General features: G+C 37.3%; 1 pseudogene; it reads right to left on the reverse strand.

Moving 5' to 3' along the window:
- Positions 1 to 18,227, reverse strand: part of LOC149183791 (BRAP2 RING ZnF UBP domain-containing protein 2-like) — a 123,595-nt pseudogene extending 105,368 nt beyond the window's left edge.
- Between the last annotated feature and the right edge of the window lie 1,188 nt (positions 18,228 to 19,415).

Consider the following 19,415-nt stretch of genomic DNA (forward strand, 5'->3'; position numbering starts at 1 on the left):
AAAGGAAGCAGGGAACCACAGCTGCACAAGGCAAAAACTGATCAGCGCACTCCCAACACAGAGGTTTTGACATTCAACACAGGTAGCCTTCAGGGGACCTGCGTTGAAATGCAAAACCTCTTCACAGAGTCTGCGCTGAAGCAGAAATGAGAGTTGTTTCTGGGTTCTGGGTTACGGTTTGCAGTTAAATCAACAGTTTTTGGCCAAATCAAAGCTATTAATTAGGTACAATTAGGAGGATGACTTATAGCAGGACTAAGATCTATCACAAAGGGCTGTTAGAGCACTTGTGTATCAGTTTGTTCAGATCATAAAAACAGGCCCAGTGATTGGACTAGAGAGGCAGATCTCTACTTTGCACTTGAAAATGGCAAGTGCATTTCGATTCGGCACTCCTGAGTTTATGAGAAGAACAAGACCAAAAACACAAATAAACTAAAAAGATACTTTCCCCAGTGGAGTCGCCAAATTTTTGTTGGGAAAAGTATTCAATACGGAATGCCCCTATCCCACTCCAAGAAGTGATAGTGCCTTAGCAACAAACAGGTAAACTTATTCGAGTATTCTTCTTTATGAAATGCAAGTGAGGAAGAAGGATCTAACTAACCTGTATCTTCCGCTAGTTTGTCGATCCAAATCACTCCTCTCTTCAGTAGCTCCCAGCTTCTTGCTCCTTCGCCGGCCCAGCTTCACCGAATTCCTGCAAGATCACAAGAGAGAGAAACTACACAAAGATACAGATATACATCATAAAAAGCTCAAGATCAGATTAAGCTAAACATGTAAGCATAACAAAACATCATTGATATACAGCATGTAGGAGAAACTCAAATAGTTTATTGATAAGATAATAAAGTCTGAGAGGAGATACAACCAAGTCAATTCTGATCCAGCATCTACCTCCCAGCGATGGAATCCCTTCCTCTCCTCCAACAAAGCATAAATCACCCAATGTGCTAATGACAATCTTAAACCATCAGCAATTCTCTGCAAAGTACAAAATTCCAGCCTCCTGAACCTCTGGGTGAGAGATCCATATATAGATGTGAGCAGAGAGGATGAGTTAGCTCATGTTTTGACTTGTGGCTTCTCTCTGTCAGTTCTTGCTTCCACTTGGAGGTTGAGAACCTCTTACTCATCACTAGTCGAATTCATTGAGGCAAGTGTCATTGGAGAAGATTCTGGAAGCTTCCAGGGTCTTTCCACCTCGTTGAATGAACTTTCCATTTGTCATTTCCCGCTCAGCGCACCCTAGTAGTGCTTCTACCTGCGTTGCAGTGCACCTAGCCAGTGTAATCTCTGCATTTCAACGGAGACATCTAGTGGAGCCTCTGAATTGATCCTGAATAGACTGTTTCTGAGTGGTTTTTGGTGGAGAACTTCTAGGAGAAGCTGTCATTGGTTGACCTTGTTCCTTTAGGGGTAGGAACAACTCATTTAGGGACTTTGGATCCCTTGGATTATGGACATTTCATGCTCAATGCTGTAAGGCACAAAAATGTCTATAACACCTGTGGTAAGTTTTTAAAAATCCTGAGTGCCCTCCTAAGGGAGAAGTATGAAATTCCATAAGAATCTTTTGTTTTAGCTAGGAATTCTTATAGAGGTATAAGCAATCTGTGTACCATAACAAATCAATTTTCCAGCGAAATGTATTAGATGTATTGGAGTCTTGTTGTAACTTTCGAATAAGTGCCCACACTTCATCATTCTTCCATTCCTCCCTTGCTTCGTTTATCCAATCTGGTTGGATAATAGAAATGGCACACAACAATGCTTCCACATCGTCGTCCTTTCTTGAGAGTGCATCTGCCACCACATTGTGCTTCCCTTTTTTGTAGATGATTTCAAAGTCATAACGCAACACCTTTGTGACCCACTTTTGTTTCTCTTCAGAGGATAATCTTTGTTCTAAAAATTATTTAACGCTATCATGATCCGTTTTTACCTTGAAGTGTCTTCCCATTAGGTAGGGTCGCCATTTCTTAAGTGCATGGAGTATTGCCAACATTTCCTTCTCATAAATAGCTTTGTGTAAAAACTTTCCCATGATTGGATGACTTTAGAAAGCAATGGGTCTTTCATCTTGCATTAAAACAACACCAATTCCATTTCCTGAAGCATCACATTCCATAATAAAGGTTTTTGTGAAGTCTGGTGCAACTAAGACCGATGCTTGGCACATTGCCTCTTTAAGATGCTCAAAGGCCTTTGTTGCTTCTGGAGTCCATGAAAATGTATCTTTCTTCAATAATGTTGTTAGAGGTGTTGCTATTCTCCCATAATTCTTAACAAACTTTCGAAAATACCCTCTGAACCTGAGAAATCCTTGCATATGCATTATGGATGTGGGGATTTTCTATTCCTTAATAGCTTTAATTTTTCTAGGGTCTACCTTAACTCCTTCATGAGATACAATATGACCCAGATATTCCACCTCTTGTACTCCAAAGAAACATCTGGATCTTTTTGCATACAATTGTTTCTCCTCCAATAGTTGTAGCACCCTGTCAACATGTTCAACATGATCCTTCCAAGACTTGTTGTAGATTAGTATATCATCAAAAAATACTAACACAAATTTTCTAAGGAATTGTTTGAAAATGGAATTCATCAAACATTGAAATGTTGAAGGTGCATTGGTAAGGCCAAAAGGCACGACCAAAAATTCATAATGACCCTCATGAATTCTAAATTCTATTTTCGGAATGTCTTCAGTCTTCATTCTGATTTGATGATATCTAGAATGAAGGTCCAACTCGGTGAAGTAAATTGATCCATGAAATTCATCTATTAATTCATCAATGATAGGAATGGGAAACTTATCTTGAATAGTGATCTTGTTGAGCTCCCTATAATCTAGACACATGCGCCATGATCCATCCTTCTTCTACACCAATACTACTAGAGCAGAGAAAGCACTTTGACTCGGTTGAATTATATCAGCCTCTAGCATTTCTGCAATCATACGTTCAATTTCACTCTTTTGGGCATAGGGATATCTGTACGGCCTGATGTTTGGAGAAACACTTCCTGGAATCAGATGAATATCATGATCATGATCATGAATAGGTGGGAGACCTTTGGGAGTCTCAAATACCTTGGAATGATTGTCCAAGACTTTTTGGAGATCTGGAGAAATAGATGATTCCAATGTGGAAGCATCTAGCGAACATAATTGTGCAACTACACCTTTTTGTTCCTTTTTTAGAAGCTTTGTCATAACATTAGAGCTGATTATCTTTCCCATTTTCCCTGCAATACCCCTTAATTCAACTTCCTTTCCTTCGACAGAAAATTTCATGAAAATTTCTTGACAATTAAAAGCTATTGTACCCAAGGATTGTAGCCATTGGACTCCTAGTACAACATCAGCACCTCCCTTTGGAATGGAAAGCATTGGGCTAGTCAATACATATTCTCCCATGGATAACTTGATATTATGGCACTTTCCAGAGCAATTTATTGTTCCTCCATTTGCAACCATCACTTGACACTCTGGTGCTGGATATAAGAAGCAATTCGATTCTTTTGCTACCTTACTATGAATAAAATTGTGTGTACTTCCTGAATCAATCAACACTATTACTTTTTTCTTCTTGATTTGTCATTCTATCTTGATGGTTTAAGGAGTTGTAATTCCAGCCAATGCATTACAAGATATGGTTGGATTCATTTCTTCTTTATCTAGGCTTTGTTCCTGGAGTATATGCTCTTCTTTTGACCTTTCTTGCTCCTTTTCTTCTTCCTCTTCACAATATATGTAGAATAATTCCTTCTCAGCACACTTATGACATTTATTGTATTTTCTATCACAATTGTAACAAATCCCTTTCGCTCTTTTTCCTTCCAATTGTTGTGGTGTCAACCTTATAGGTTGTGGAACACTAGGGGCAACAACACTTCCATATTTATAGTTGTGAGCGGTATGCTTCCTGGTTGCCATAATTTTTCTTTCCATTTTTCTTGCTAACCAGAATGCCTTCTCTAATGAATCAGGTTCCCAAAGGCGAACATCATGTTCGATATTATCCTTTAAAGTCCCTATGAACACATCAATCCTATGCTCCTCTGGAATATTTCTTACCCTTATTTTCAATTTTTGGAACTCCTCAATGTGCTCCATTATTGAACCCTTTTGTTTGAGACTTATCAATTGGCTAAAAAAAGTGTTACTTTTTGTATCCTCATAATGTGCTGTCAATTCTTCTATAAAAATTGCCCAAGTGATAATTTGTTTACGAGAGCAAAGCCAATGATACCATACAAACTGATTTGGTTCCAAATATAAAGTTGCAATACGTACCTTTTGTGTGTTTTGCACATTATTGAGATCAAAAAATTTCTCCATCTGTAATATCCATGTTGCGGGATCCTTGCCATCAAAATTCCTCATATCGATTTTTGGAATATGGTGGGTCTTCGATCCAACATTAGAGTCTATGGAATCATGATTAACATTTTTTTTATTCTCATCATGAGTTTCCTTTACTACCCTTTCACCATTAGTGACCATTTCTTGTAGCAACGTATTCATATTTATGTTCAATTCTTCCATCTTATCATCCATGTCATCAATTTAGCATCCATGCCATTCATCTTAGCTTCCATGCCATCCATTTTAGCTTCTACACCTTTCTTTAGACAATCCGTCTTAGCTTCTACACCTTTCTTTAAACCATCCATCTTAGCTTCTACATCTTTCCTTAAACCATCCATCTTAAATTATGTTGCTTTTTGTGCAAGCGACAATTGTTGCACATGGTCTCGTAATTTTGATATATCATGTTGCATTTCTTCCTCTTCTTCATAAGTCATGCTAGAGCTTTCAGGTTGCTTACTAGGTGTTTTTATTTTCTTTCCTCGGGGCATCAATTACCAATTCAAACTAATTTTTCAAACCAAGCTTATGCAAAAATTTAAAAAAAACTACACACCTTTTTTCACCTTGTAGAAGCTTGATATTGAATCTGATGTATCTCTGCAATTTTGGATCATCCAGTTTTGAAATTGTGACTTTTAGTAGCCCTCTGTGTGCTCTTTCCAATGCCACCAGTCTAATCCAAGTTCGATTCTCCAAGGAAGAGTTATGCACAATCTCCCAAGATGTCCTGATTATAGACTAGTTCAGTAGAGCGAACTTGTACGATGTGCCACGAGTCACTGTTTCAACCTTTGGATCTGAAAAAGATATAAAAGAAACTACAGTCCGTCCTATTTCTATACCTTCTTACAAAATTTCAATCCGATGCTCAGAGAGAAAGTTATGACGATTTCCCTTTGGTCACCTATTCGGAATGTAACTCAGGAGTCTGCAAAAAGACCAACTTCCTCAGATCATATCTCCGCAAATATAGCGCGAAAAGCTCTAAAATTCGGACTCGAGATTCAACGTGATTTCTTCTCAAATTGGTTTTTTTTTTAGCTTCTGAAATGCTGCAGAAAAAAATTTATAGCGAACATTCCACGATGACCTGTTTGGAGTAGCAAAACCATAGAATCCAAAGCTCTGATACCAAATGTTATGGAACTAGCTCACAAAGAGATACAAAAGAGAGATCCATGCCTTAAAATTCAGCCCCTTCAAGGGGGCAACCTCCTTTACATTACATTAATGAGAAATTTCTTAGATGATTCAAATGACAAAACCTCCTTTCTATATATAGGAGTCTAAGGAGTCACAATATAACCCATCCGACCTAATAATAATAATATAAAGCCACAAAATTAACAATAGAGGGATTCTATGGGGCACATTAATAACAATATAAGGACAATAGGGGCACAACAATATTAATAAGGGATACAACTACAATAGTAATGGGGTAATCACTAGTATTATAGGGACCCAACAATTACAAACTTAGCTAATTTTTATATATTATTCATTAATAGATGGGAGAGAAAGAAAAACCCTCTGCAAATAATTTCTAAATATGACAACACTAGAAGAGCTCCTGATGATTCAGTCCAAGATTATTGTACCAGGTTCAATAATATCTATAATGCAATCCCAGCTAATATTAAGCCTCCACCTGACCTAGTATTAATTAAATTCCCTAATGGTTTTGACACTGACATGTCATACTAGTTAAGGAAAAGAAACCCTGAAACATTGGAAAAAATGCGAAGCAATATTGTTAGTGTAGAGGCCAACATATTAGCCAAGAAAGCCAGAATGAGAAATGAAAAGAAAGTTGTAATTAAAGAGGAAACTTCCACTTCTAATGGAAATATAGATTGTTTAGCCAAGTGTGTATATAGAATAATGGACAGATTAGAAAATATGGAAAGGAAAACTCAACGAGAGAATCAACAACCACCCCCAATAAGAAACCCGAACTTCAGGAAGAACCCTAACACTGGAAAAAATGCTATACTAGATTAGCAGATTGGCCCCCCTTCTAGAAGAACTATGATGAGGGTCCACAGAGCCAAGAAGGAGAGGATGATACCTAGATAAACTTGCCAAAAACCAAAGATGAATATGTTGTTTTTCTTACTCAAGAAGAAGACGAGGTATACATGCTGCAACAGTTGTAGTTAAAATCTAGTGAATCCTTTGACTTTAAAGAAGGATATGAGTTAGCTATATATGAGGTACACAAACAATATAGCTTAAGAATTAAAAATAAAAATGAAGCTCCCATTAAGAGATCAATCCAGACCCATACTAAGAAAATAACAGAAGCTCCTGTCACTAAAGTCTTAAAAATCCTCCCTAGGGAAACACCAAAGACTTCTACCCCAAAATTTGTAAATATAACCTCCACTGAAACTCAAACAGAAACAATCTCTAAAAACATTCCATATAAGTTCAATCAAGGAAAAACAACTGAAGCATAGACTGAAATTCCTAGTATTGAAAAACAAGATAAAAACACACATACTACATTTGTTAAGGAAGATCTCATCCAAACAAACAAAACTCACCTCCCTTTCAACATCAAAACTAAAATAGAAAAATTAAAGATATTAGTTCCTTTGACCTAATTAGTAAAGAATGAACGTTATAGATCACAGATAACTAAAACTTTAAATATAGGAGAGGGAGAAGATGCTATCAATTTGACTGATGATCAACCTGAATTATTGTTTGGCCCTAAGGTGAATGGTACTCATCAGCAAGGAGAAGTCCCTCCTTTCTACATTAGCCTAAACGTTCATGACGAAATATTACATAATGCTATGTTAGACTCAGGGGCATCCCATAATTTCATGCCAAAAGAAATCATGGAGAGACTAAACTTAGACATCACCAGACCATACAGGGACTTGTTTTCCTTTGACTCTAGCCAAGTTAAGTGCCTTGGTTTGATCAAGGATTTATGTGTAACTCCAGTCTAATGCCCAACAAAAAGTGTTGTAATGGAAATAGTAGTTGTATACATCCCACCCAAGTATGGAATGTTGTTATCTCGCTCATGGGGCGGAAAATTACAAGGATCCTTGCGGTTAGATATGTTGTATGCCACTATATCTATTTTCGGCCAACAAAGGAAATTATATAGGGAGACCTTGATGAAATATATGATGAGTAGTGCTGAAAAACCAAAACACTTTCCCATATACTCCATGCATTCTGATATGGACTCTTTCATCTTGTACAATTGAGAACATGACAATAATCAAAATCACAACTAAAGAAATGAAATATAAAACAGCTGATAGTGACAACATTTTTCATGAGTCCCTATGGCATCTATATTTTGATGGATCTGTGAATAGATTAGGGGCTGGTGAAGGAGTGTCGATCCATAATATGGACAATAATCATTCTGAGGGACATGCACTCATATTAAAATTCAATTGTACAAATAACATGGTTGAGTATGAAGCCCTGATCTTAGGATTACAACTGGTTAGAAAACATGGAGCCAAAAGAGTTTCCATACTTGGAGACTTAGAACTAGTTATTTAACAGATTAGTGAGGAATTCTCTGTAAACAATCCTAGACTTAGTCAATATAGGGAGAGTGTCCTAGATTTGATTAAAAACCTCCTGGAAACAAACATTGTTGCCATTCCTAGAAAAAAAATATGCAAGCCCACAGTCTTGCCACTTTTGCTAGTACCTGCAAATTTCCCTTTCAACCCAACCATCAGTACATTGCAGAAGTGAGACATAGGCCTGTTATACTAGACAACTTGAAGTATTGGAATATTATCTCCCAAGATTCTCAGATTTATGATTTCATGAATGATGAAGGTGAGTTTCAGAATTGTAATATAAATACAGACTGTACAATAGAAAATAACATAGATAGTGACAAAGATGTAAATATTTTAGAAGTAGGTAAACCTACTAATTTCACTAGATTAGAAGTAGATAAATTAGAAAATGTAGAGATAGAGGAAATAATGAATGATGATCCTGAGATTCTTAATCTTAAAAATAATTTTTTGCCTAAGGGATTAGTCCCCTTAGAAGATTTGTTTGACTCAAATGATGTAGCTAGGAAACTAAAATTAGAGCCTTTGAGAGAAGATATAGAAGAATGTAACATAGGAACTGAGGAAAAACCAAAATTCATTAAAATATCAAAAACCTTACCTCCAGAAGAAAAGGTAAAATATATAAATTTGTTTAAACAGTTCCAAGATGTATTTGCATGGAGTTATTAAGACTCCAAGTCTTGTGACACCAGCATAATTCAACACAAAATAACCTCTTAAAGAAGATCATAAAACTTTCAATGAAACTTAGGAGAATCAGCCCAATTCTTATGCCATCTATTGAAAAAGAAGTTAAAAAAATGTATGATGCCCAAATTATAACTCCCATTAGATAGCCAAAGTGGATTTCAAACTTAGTCACTAATAGGAAAAAGACTGGAGAAATCAGACTTTGTGTGGATTTCATAAATTTAAACAAGGTCTCATTAAAAGACAACTATACCCTACCAAAAATGGACCATATCCTTTAGAAGGTAGTAGTCCCATCCAGAGTCTCTTTGCATGATGGATTTTCTGGATATAATCAAATCTTAGTTTAACCAGAGTGATGAGCCCCAAAAATGGATAATTATTTGGGCTCATTCAACCTCCTAATTCGACTTAATCCACCATTCTCATTAGTTTATTGCATGTTTTTTATTATATTTATGCTAATAGAGTGAATTGGGTTAGTCATTATGCCAACAAGTCTAATGTGTGCTTTGTGTATCCTTTTTGGTCCATTTGGAGACAAAATCAATGGTTGAAATGAGCACTTGGCAGCCAAATTCGTGGAGAGTATTTTTAGAAAGGTGTTCCCTTCATTTATGGGCCCTTACCTCGAATTCTCCACCGTCAGCTCGGACTTCAAGGGCCACCAAATAAATTAACACAAGGGCAACCAAGCAAGTCAAGTAGGACTGCTGTTAACTACAAGTTTTGGGCAGCCGAGTCCCTAAAGTTTAGGAGGACTTTTGGGGTCCTCAATTTGTATAAATAAGAAGGCTTAGGGCCTCATTTGGGTTAGCTAGTGGTTAGTCATTTTGTAGCTAGTAGTTAGTCATTTTGTAGCTAGTGGTTAGTCATTTTGTAGCTGGTAGCTAGTAATTTCATAGTCTTGTTGTAGTCATTTTGTAGTTTGATTTTTAGGCCATGGATTAGCTTTGCTTTCAACTCATTGTCAAGCTCTCCTTGTGGACAGTTTTGATGTAACTCTTCATTCTTGATTAGTAAAGATGAATCCAGCTTTGCACCAGCTCTAAATCTCTCTTAGGAGGTTGTAGCTCTTGGGGTTGGGCCCATCTCAAGTGCCCAATACCTCCTTTGATTATCTTTATGTGTTTTTGCTGCATTCTGAGAATAAAATCTGCTATTTTGTTTTGTTATTTAGTTTGTTTTTTGATGAGTAAAATAGATTTTCATGCTCAGATTTAGTTGATAGGTTGTTAACAGAAAAAGCTTCAAGAAAAGGGCCAACAAACATCTGTGGTTTCACCTCTCCCTCAGTGGGATCAGGAGTTGTGACTAGGATGACTTTGCTGCCCACAAAAACACTGATTTTGATTTGCCATGCAATCACTAGTGTTTGACTTTCATGTGTAGAAGTTGGTTACAAGTTCAAACTTTCATTTGCTTATTTGCATGAGTTAAAATACATGGTTTCATTGCAGGTCACAACTCTGTTCATTCTCTTTACTAACAGCTAGCAAATTAGGTCAACGTAACTAGGTCTTTGAATTTATAAGTTTTTTTGGTTCAGATTGGAAAAACGACTTGCAGAGCACCTGTACCACTCCTTCATCTGTTTATTCTTCATGAGCACCATCCACTCCACCCTCTACTTAGAACCCTTGCTTCACGTTTGCCATTCGCTCCCAAAACCCTAATTTTTGTGCAACATTGCTTCACTCTCCCTTGAACAAATCCAATCGCTCCTTAGCCTCATCCACCACGTCCTAGGCCTCTTCGCACCCCTATTTCACCTCCATACTCGTTCCTCCACCTTTTTCCCTCCATCCATTCTCCAAAATCCTCTTTTCAGAACATCCTGTAGAAATCTCTGAACATCCTGTAGAACCCCTGCAGACTTCCTGTAGAAGCTCATAAACACGGTTCCTTGGCAGCCAAACTTTGTGAGACTCTCTCGAAGGGTGTTAGGGACCTCTTATACCCTCTCTGAACCTTCCCAACCTTTCCCAAGCATTTCTCTTCCCTGATCCACCTCTGCACAGTCAAAAATAGTTAAAAGCACATGCATGATAATTTCCACAACTTAAGAAAAAATACAAAAAGATGTTTTCTTCAGATAGTGATAACTTAGACACATGCATTTTACCTTCCTATAAGTAATGGCATCTCTTCTAGTAGGTTGATTCTCATTTTTGCATCAGTAGGACTAGTTGGTAGAATTAGGGTTTGCTAGGGTTTGTATTTCTTCTTGGCTTTCAGTTTCTTTCCACAAGTAGATTAGCTTCCTTTGAGTTAGCTTTCGTCCATCAGTTAAAAAGATTCTTCTAAGAGCTCATAGAAGTTGGCTTGAGCCCCTAGCGGACTTGTGCCAGCTGACCAAGTGACAGCTACGGCAAGAGCTAGTACTTGTGCATACAACACCGTCGCTTCCAAGTTTGTTACGAACTACCGGGTTGATAAAAGTAAAGAAGGGAGTTCCAGGAGTTGTAGCATTATTGCTACAATATTGGGGCCCACCATAGAGGACAAAGCCAAAATTTTATTTACTACTCGATGGGGTACCTTCATGTATTTGAAGATGCCCTTTGGATTAATGAACGTAGGAGAAAAATTTCAGAGAGCTATGGATATAGACTTGTCCAAGTGGATCCATGACTTCCTAGTAGTATACCAAGATGACATCACTATCTTTTCTAAATTTGATAATGAACACCTAGACCATTTGAGAATAGTTTTCATCAAATGTAGGAAAATTGGGATATTTTTAAACCCCAAAAAGGCACTCTTTGGTTTAGAACAAGGAAAGTTGTTCGGACATATAATATCCGAGATGGAATTAGAATAGATCCTGCTAGAATGAAGGCAATTTTGACCATTTCCCATCCTAGAAACATTAAAGAGTTACAATCATTTTTAGGCAAGACAGATTTCTTAGGAGATTCATTTCAAATTTAGCAGAATTGATTAGAGAACTAAATAACATGTTGAGAAAGGACTCAGCACTTAAATAGATAGTGGAGGCTAAATAGTCATTTGAAGCCATCAAGGAAACCTTAACCAAAACTCTAGTCCTTATAAGTCCTGATTTTTAGAAAGACTATAATTTTTTCTTTTGCTTCAAAGCACACCATTGCAGTAGTATTGCTACAAAAGAACTACCAAGGATATGAACAATCAATTGCAAATTTTATTAAATCCTTAAGAGATTCCACACTCAAATAAAACATTATGGATAAACAAGCATTAGCTTTAGTAGAGGCCATCAAAGATTTCAGAGTCTACATTCTGTATTCTCACATCATTGCTTATGTTCCAAACTCACTAGTTAAAGACATTTTGACACAAAATGGGCTGCAAGGAAAGAGAGGCAAATGGATTGCCACAATATTAGAATATGACATAGAGATAAAGCCTACTAAGCTTATCAAAGGCCAAGGTTTAGCTAAACTCATGGATGAATTGAAATTTCAGGCCCTAGATATAAACATCATTAGTTCCCTTGATGATCAAGAAGAGATGGTGACTCCATAGATTAGTGAACCTTTTTTTGATTCACCCTGGTATGCAGATATTATATTTGTATTACTAAATTTACAAGTTCCTTCTGGTTTAATAAGAACTAAAGGTAGATTTTTTAAAATGAAGTCATTAAAATATTGTATTATAGATAATGCTTTGTTTCGGCAAGACAATTGTGGTATTATTTTGAATTGTTTACTGAAAGATGAAGATGATAAAATTTTACAAGAATTTCATGTGGGGGATTGTGGAGGAAACTTGTATTGGAAGACTACTATTGACAAAATTTTGAGGGTTGGTTTCTACTCTCCCACCTTGTTTGAAGATGTTAAGAAACATGCAACCTCATGTCATAAGTGCCAGATATTTGAGGGAAAGAGAAAAATTTTACCCTTGCCTCTTAAACCAATCTCCACAGAAATTCCTTTCCAACAATGGGGGTCAGACATCATTGGAGAAATACACCCAGCCTCCTCATCTCAGCACAAATGGATTTTGACAGACACTGATTACTTCAGCAAATGCATAGAAGCCACCCCTTCTAGACAAGCCACATACACTTTCATTATCTCATTCCTAGAAAATAATATCCTATCAAGATTTCGATGCCCCCAAAAGATCATTACTGATAATGAAACTGCCTTTAATTCCTAGAGAATGATAGAATTCTGTAACAAATACCACATCATCCTTGGCCACTCCACTGCCTATTACCCTCAAGGTAATGGACTTTTAGAATCATCTAACAAAAACCTATTCAATATCATTAAGAAGTTACCAGAAGACAACAAAAATACATGGAACAAAAAGTTGGTCAATGCCTTATGGGAAGATAGACTAACTACTAGAAAGTCAATTGGTACATCCGCTTATCAACTGATGTATGGAATGATGATATTTTTACATCATATTTGGGAGTGCCAGTGATGAAGATCATCCAAGAATTACAAGTCAAACCAAATGATATTCAAAGAAGGATAAATCAGACCATACACCTACAATAGAGCAGAGAAGAAGTATATTTAAAATCACAGGTAATCCAGGACAAAATAAAAAAGTTATTTGATAAAAATACCAAAGCAGATGATTTTTACATAGGTGATAATGTTCTTAAGTGGGATTCAAGAAGGGAAGACAAAGGCAAACATGAAAATTTTTTCTTCTTATGGCAAGGGCCTTATGTCATTTATGGTTACACAGGTAACAATGCCTTTTTCTTGAGGGAGATAGATGGATCAGATCTACCAGGAGGACCTATCAGTGGTAGAATGTTGAAGCAATACATTTCCATTGATTAACCATATTTCACTTTACTTTGCATCATTGTACATAACATTGCAGAGTGTAGATTGGATTGGATGGTAATCTTTCGAAGTTGAAGCCCAGAGAGAAGGCCCTAAGATTTTAAGGGTGCACCATCATAAGTATCAATAAGGAAAAAATCACAAAAGTATAGTTTACAAGGGAACATCAGTTCCAATTCAAGGGCTATTGATCTTTAAAGTTCTTGACATTTAACCAGGAAATGCCATCCCCATGTGGAGCCACTGCTACGGTCATATATTAATAGGATTCATAATTTTAAATTGGCTATGGTTAGTCTTGTAATATTGTACATACCTTTTATTTTCTGCAATTTTTTTCCATATTAAAAATAGAAAAATTTAAAGAGGGTATGTCTTAAAAGAAATATCAAATGAAAAAAAGAATAAGAAAACATCAAAAAAGTGAAAATATATGAACCCCAAACAAAAACAAATCATGAAAGTGTGCAAGTCTAAGTGCCACTATTTTTTAGTTTACTATAAAAAATAATGGTTATGTGTAGCTTGTGATAAATGCCACAACCTATGATAGTCAAATTGTTTAATATTGACTACTTCATGCTTTAAATTTCATGTTTAAAGTTAGAGAATAAAAGATCTTGCCAAACTGTTTAATCTTGGCAGACCAGTAGTTAGGTAGAGAAATAAAATATGCTCATCAACTTAATCTGAGCCATTGGAAGATATAAAGTTAGAATTAGATAGTTTACTTTTCAAAAGAAAAAGGAAAAAAAGGGTTTGCTAGCCTAAATGCGCCCAATAAAGTGAAGAAAAAATGTTAGGGTAAGTAAAGGGTAAGTAGAAAAAAGGTTGGAGAAGTACAAAGTTCATTGAAACAAAAGCACATTTATCATGCTTAATCATGTGTTTCAGTGTGCAACAACAGTTTTGAAAGTTTAAGGATGTTCAGAAGCTGATTTGGCTAACTCCCCCTCCATTTCATCCCCCACAACATGCTTACTAATTTCCCCTTTTCCCTTCATTTTCACTATTGCCCCATGATTTCACACTTTTCCCCAGCAAATTATCCTCCAAAATTCATTTCCATATCCAAAACCAATTTCCCCTAGGGTGAAACCATTCCCCCTTGGAAAGATCATTTTCCCCTTATTGATTCCCTTGAAAACCCCATAAAAACCTCTTTATCCTAAGTTTTACCCCCCCCACATTATTTAATTAACTCCACAATTCACATTTTCCCTGACTATAAACCTTTTAACCCACCACCCTGGTGCGGTTAACAAGTCCCCCACTATATTTTAACCCCAGTCCCACTACATTTAACCCATTCATTACATATTTGACCCAACTAATTCATCAATTAATTACAGTTTAGTGTAATTAATTCCCCCAGGCCCAAAAAATCTCCACCCCAGCTCCCACCGCACAAATTCACCGTGCAATAGTTGTTAGATCTGTCACTGCTAGATCCGATGGTGTGCATCCATATCGTGTTCATTCACCTCCTGACTCTTACCCACCCGAGAGCACGCAAGATTCGTGGTTTTGCTCGGTCCCCTTTTAGCTATGTGGCATCTCCTCATTAAATCACATGCTCTTAGGAAAATACCACCCCACTCCCAAAAGTGGTGTGATGAGTAATGAAACTGCCTACTCGAGTAAGCCCAAAATCATCATTGTTCATTATGAAATTCCCTGCCAATTTCTAATTTTTTCCACTTAAAAGGCGAAAGATGTCCATTTCACCCTTTTTTGCTCATTTGCTCTATGAAAGCCTCCTAAGCATTCGTGCGCCACCCTGAGCCTCTACAACTAGATTTGACCACCAATTTCCTCCTGAACACACTCTGGAAACCCAATTCAACCCTCCACTATACAATGAAGCCATAGTACCCTCTGCAGCCACCATTTTCACCAGTTTGCAGCGTATACCACCATTTCCAGGTATTTTAACAAAAAACTAGAACGACCCCATTATTTTAAAAACATACAGTGAATTCAAGAAATAATTAATTGAATTTAATTGATTTCCCCTAAATTCAGAATATTTCCCCCTTGAAATACCCAAAACCCTATCCTACAAACTGCCAATACCCTCTCTTTATACAGACCTATTCAAGGCTTCACTTATACAATCTATACAAGCCTAATTTGCCACATTTTATCCTCAATATGCTTGTGTAGTCCTCTCTAGATTTCATACCAGTCTCAACCCCTCACTTGGACATTGACCATTTGGCCCTAGCAGACAGGGATTTCCAGATAAAGGACACTGCAACTCCAGCCCACCTTCTAAAGCTCCACTGTTGGAGTAAGGATAGATTTTTGAACGATACAGATGACATCACCCTATGGGAATCGAATTTACCCAAATACACATTCCTAGAAGTTCACCCTTTCCCAGATATTGTACATTATTTTCATGCATGTTATGTCCCTAGCCAAAGGGCTATTGTTGCCCCAAACTAAGAGTTGTTATTCACCATCACACCTGAGTCAATCAACCAAATGCTTCAAATCCAATCTAACCCCTCTATCCATTGGACACCTATCGTACTTATACATCACATTATACTAGGTGAAAATGAAGAAAATCTTCCAGAATTTTATCGTTGAAGACCGTCATACTCGTACAGATGCCCCACCCTACACCGCCACCTTTTTCTCATAGACTGGAAGGCACGTAATCATCATGCTATCATGCATCCTTTGATATACCACAGATGACCATGTGGATGAGGTCATATTGGCCTTCTTGTTCATTCTTACTCCAGGCAAGCCTCTTGCTATCATGTTTGATTATGCTCAGTTCATTACAGAAAAAACGCATGAACATTTCACTACACTGCCAACGGAAATATTTTTCAATTACTATTCAGTGTTGTTTCATATGTTCTTGTATTACTAGGTAGATAAGTTCCCTTTGACAATCCAGAAGCTGGATACCAAGGGAAAGGAGAGATCAGTCATCTGCTGGACACCCTTGGTCCACAAGTTTGCCACAACATTCTCCTACAAAGACTTCATAGACTCCCTTGTATACCTTGTCATGAACATGCTGACTTCTAAGACTCGGCTTAGAATCAGCCCAAAGATCAAGAGAGTGCTACAATTGGCAAAGAAGAGCAAGGTGGGAGACTGGTACCTCTACCAGAACCATACTAAGATTAGAATCTATGGCTACCAATTAGCCCACTATAAGTTGCCCAGATACCTCCCTATGAGGATATTTTCTATTGAATACTTCATACAAATCATCAACTCTGATGACGTCCACTTCCTAGCTTATAGGAAGAAAACCCAGTTCAAAGTGGAAAACCAAATGGGCCCATTCATTTGCAACAATAAAGAGCCTGGACCAGAGGCTCACGGTTTACTACAAAAGTTGAAGTTCTGAAATAGCTTCATATGGCAGTATGACCCTTAAGGGGTTATATATAAGCATAGACTCAGGGTCAAGTTGGGAGCATACATCCACCACCCAAGACCTGACATTGAATAATTTGCTAACCAGGATGAATGGGTGGAGAACACCTTGATTGATATGAAAAATGCTATTGTGGATGTAGAGGACACACTCATTGATCTTGAAATACAATTTGATCACAACTCTTTCCTGCAGGTTCCAAAAAAAGGGGAGCCAATGAACATTCCTCCTATCCTTCAGACCCCAGCCAATAAAGAGAAGAATCAAAAGAGGAAGGCATCTAGATTTTCTATGGAGGCTACTGATGAGCTGTTTGAGCCAGGAAAGAGGTCCAAGTTCAATCATGTGTTTGAACAAGAGGAGAAAATTGTTTTATAGGAAATAACTCACACTGAGGGAATGGGGCAGAGAAGTGAAAAAATAGCTGCATCAAGTGAAAAACAACAACCATCAACCTCCAACACACAGATGATAGAGAGACAACAAAATATGGAGGCTTCTTCCTTTCTCAGGCCAGCTAACAAGGAAAAGGGTATCAAAGATATATTCAAAAAGATAAACATGAGGAATGAAAAATTAATGGGAGAGACATAAGCCCAATACCTCAAGCTTACACCACAAAACCATACCAGAATGATGTCAACCTTTGACATCAAAGCAAGGAAAATGTAGGTATCATTTTTGCAGCCCACTATACAACAACCAAAGACCGAAACATATTACAAGAAGACAAATTTTGAGGTGTTGGCCAGGGATGTGCATCCCATTTATCAGATACAATTCCACCAACAGGCTGAAGAAATGATTTACTCCACCCTCACATGAAAGGCCATGGCTACCCACAAGCTGCAAGATTCATTAGATAATGTGACAACTGAATTCAAACTGGAGAAGGCCTCCTCATAGGCCAAAGACAACAGAATAAAGTCCTTGGAGGACTTGGTCATTGAATTGGGCCATGACCGAAGTGATTTTAAGGCCATAGAGAAATTAATCAAGAAGAAGAATGAGGACATAGCATCCCTCAAGAATCAACTTAAGCTACCTTATTCATGGCACCCACAGACAATGGAGGTCCTAGAAAGTCAGAGAAATCATGAAGAGATGATGGACCTAGTGCTGCAACTGAATGATCAGTTGAAGGATATGGAGAAAGAACTGGATAGCTTGATGCAGCTCAAACAAGATAGTCTGGATAATGCTCCTCCAAATTTCATTCCAAGAGTTATTACTGCTATACCTTCTACACTGGAAACATCCTTAGCTCCCACTGCTCCAGTGGCCACTACACTATTGGCAACTACATTAGCAATAGGCTCCATAGGTGATGAAGCAAACAGGCTGGTCAATGTAATGGAAGAGATGTCCATTCAGACCACTAAGATGAACAGACTTAAGGAGAAAGTCACGAGCCTGGAGATGTATTACAAATTGGCCCAGATCATGCATAGAGAAGAACAAAAAAAGGCCACAAGGATGACAGAAAGAATCAAAAGCCTGGAGAAAGAGATGAAACTGAATGAGCCTCTAGGTCAGGCTAAGGAACAACTATGGGCCAATATCATTGACTCTGTCAATGATATTGCACAAATTCACATCATTTTTGAACAAATTGAATTGATAAAGCAGGCTATAGAATCCATTTAGAAAGTCAAAGAATAACTTGGATATATGCTAGAGGAGGCAACAAGAATCATCCACTTCCTCAACTCCAAGAACAAGTATGAGCTGCAAGAACTAGAGATACCTGACAGGACATATACAATTTTGGATGTTAGAAGAGTCCTCACTAAAAGGAATTTGATAATGAACTTGGAGGATAAGTATCAAACCATGCAACTAGCCATTGACAACTTCATGGTTAGATTCTAACTTTTGAGGCAAAAGGGATTACCAAATCCCTTAGTTATAAATAATAAAATAATGACAGAGGAAGAATACAATAAGAAGATGAGAGAAGTGGCTAGAGATCAGGTAAACACTTCATCCATGAAGGGCATACCATCAGGCAAAGTATTATACCAAACTTTTGCAAACTTGTTTTACCTCCAGCATGAGGTTAAACACATTTTTGTCAATAAGCCAACTTTTGCCAAGTATATAGAGGTAGATGAGATATACCAAAAAATGTTAGGAAATTATATATTACAGAGCAATGGAACACATAAAATATTGCAGAAATATAAACATAGGAAACACATAAAATAAGAGAGACACAGATATACATGGTTCACCCAGTTTGAGCTACGTCCACGTAGAAATAGCCAGTCCTTCTTTTATTATATTATCCAGCAAACTGAAGAGATACAACTTGTAGCAGATCCACTGTAACTCCCTCTTCTCTCTCGGTCTCCTCTCTCTTCCTTACTCAGAATAGAGATATACATAAATGCAATACAATTCCCTCATATATAGTGAGGGGTTGCCTTCTAGGGAAAAAAACCCTAAATTAAACATAACTTATACTGTCAGATCATTCGTCCCATGAACAACCCAGATTGACTAGAAATTACTAGACTTTTACAAGGCAATTTTTCATCCATTTTTAGCTTCGGGGG

The sequence above is a fragment of the Pinus tabuliformis genome, chromosome 3_2, assembly GCF_031772625.1.
Source record: "Pinus tabuliformis cultivar Carrire ecotype Pingquan chromosome 3_2, CPIR1, whole genome shotgun sequence".
Taxonomy (NCBI): Eukaryota; Viridiplantae; Streptophyta; class Pinopsida; order Pinales; family Pinaceae; genus Pinus; species Pinus tabuliformis.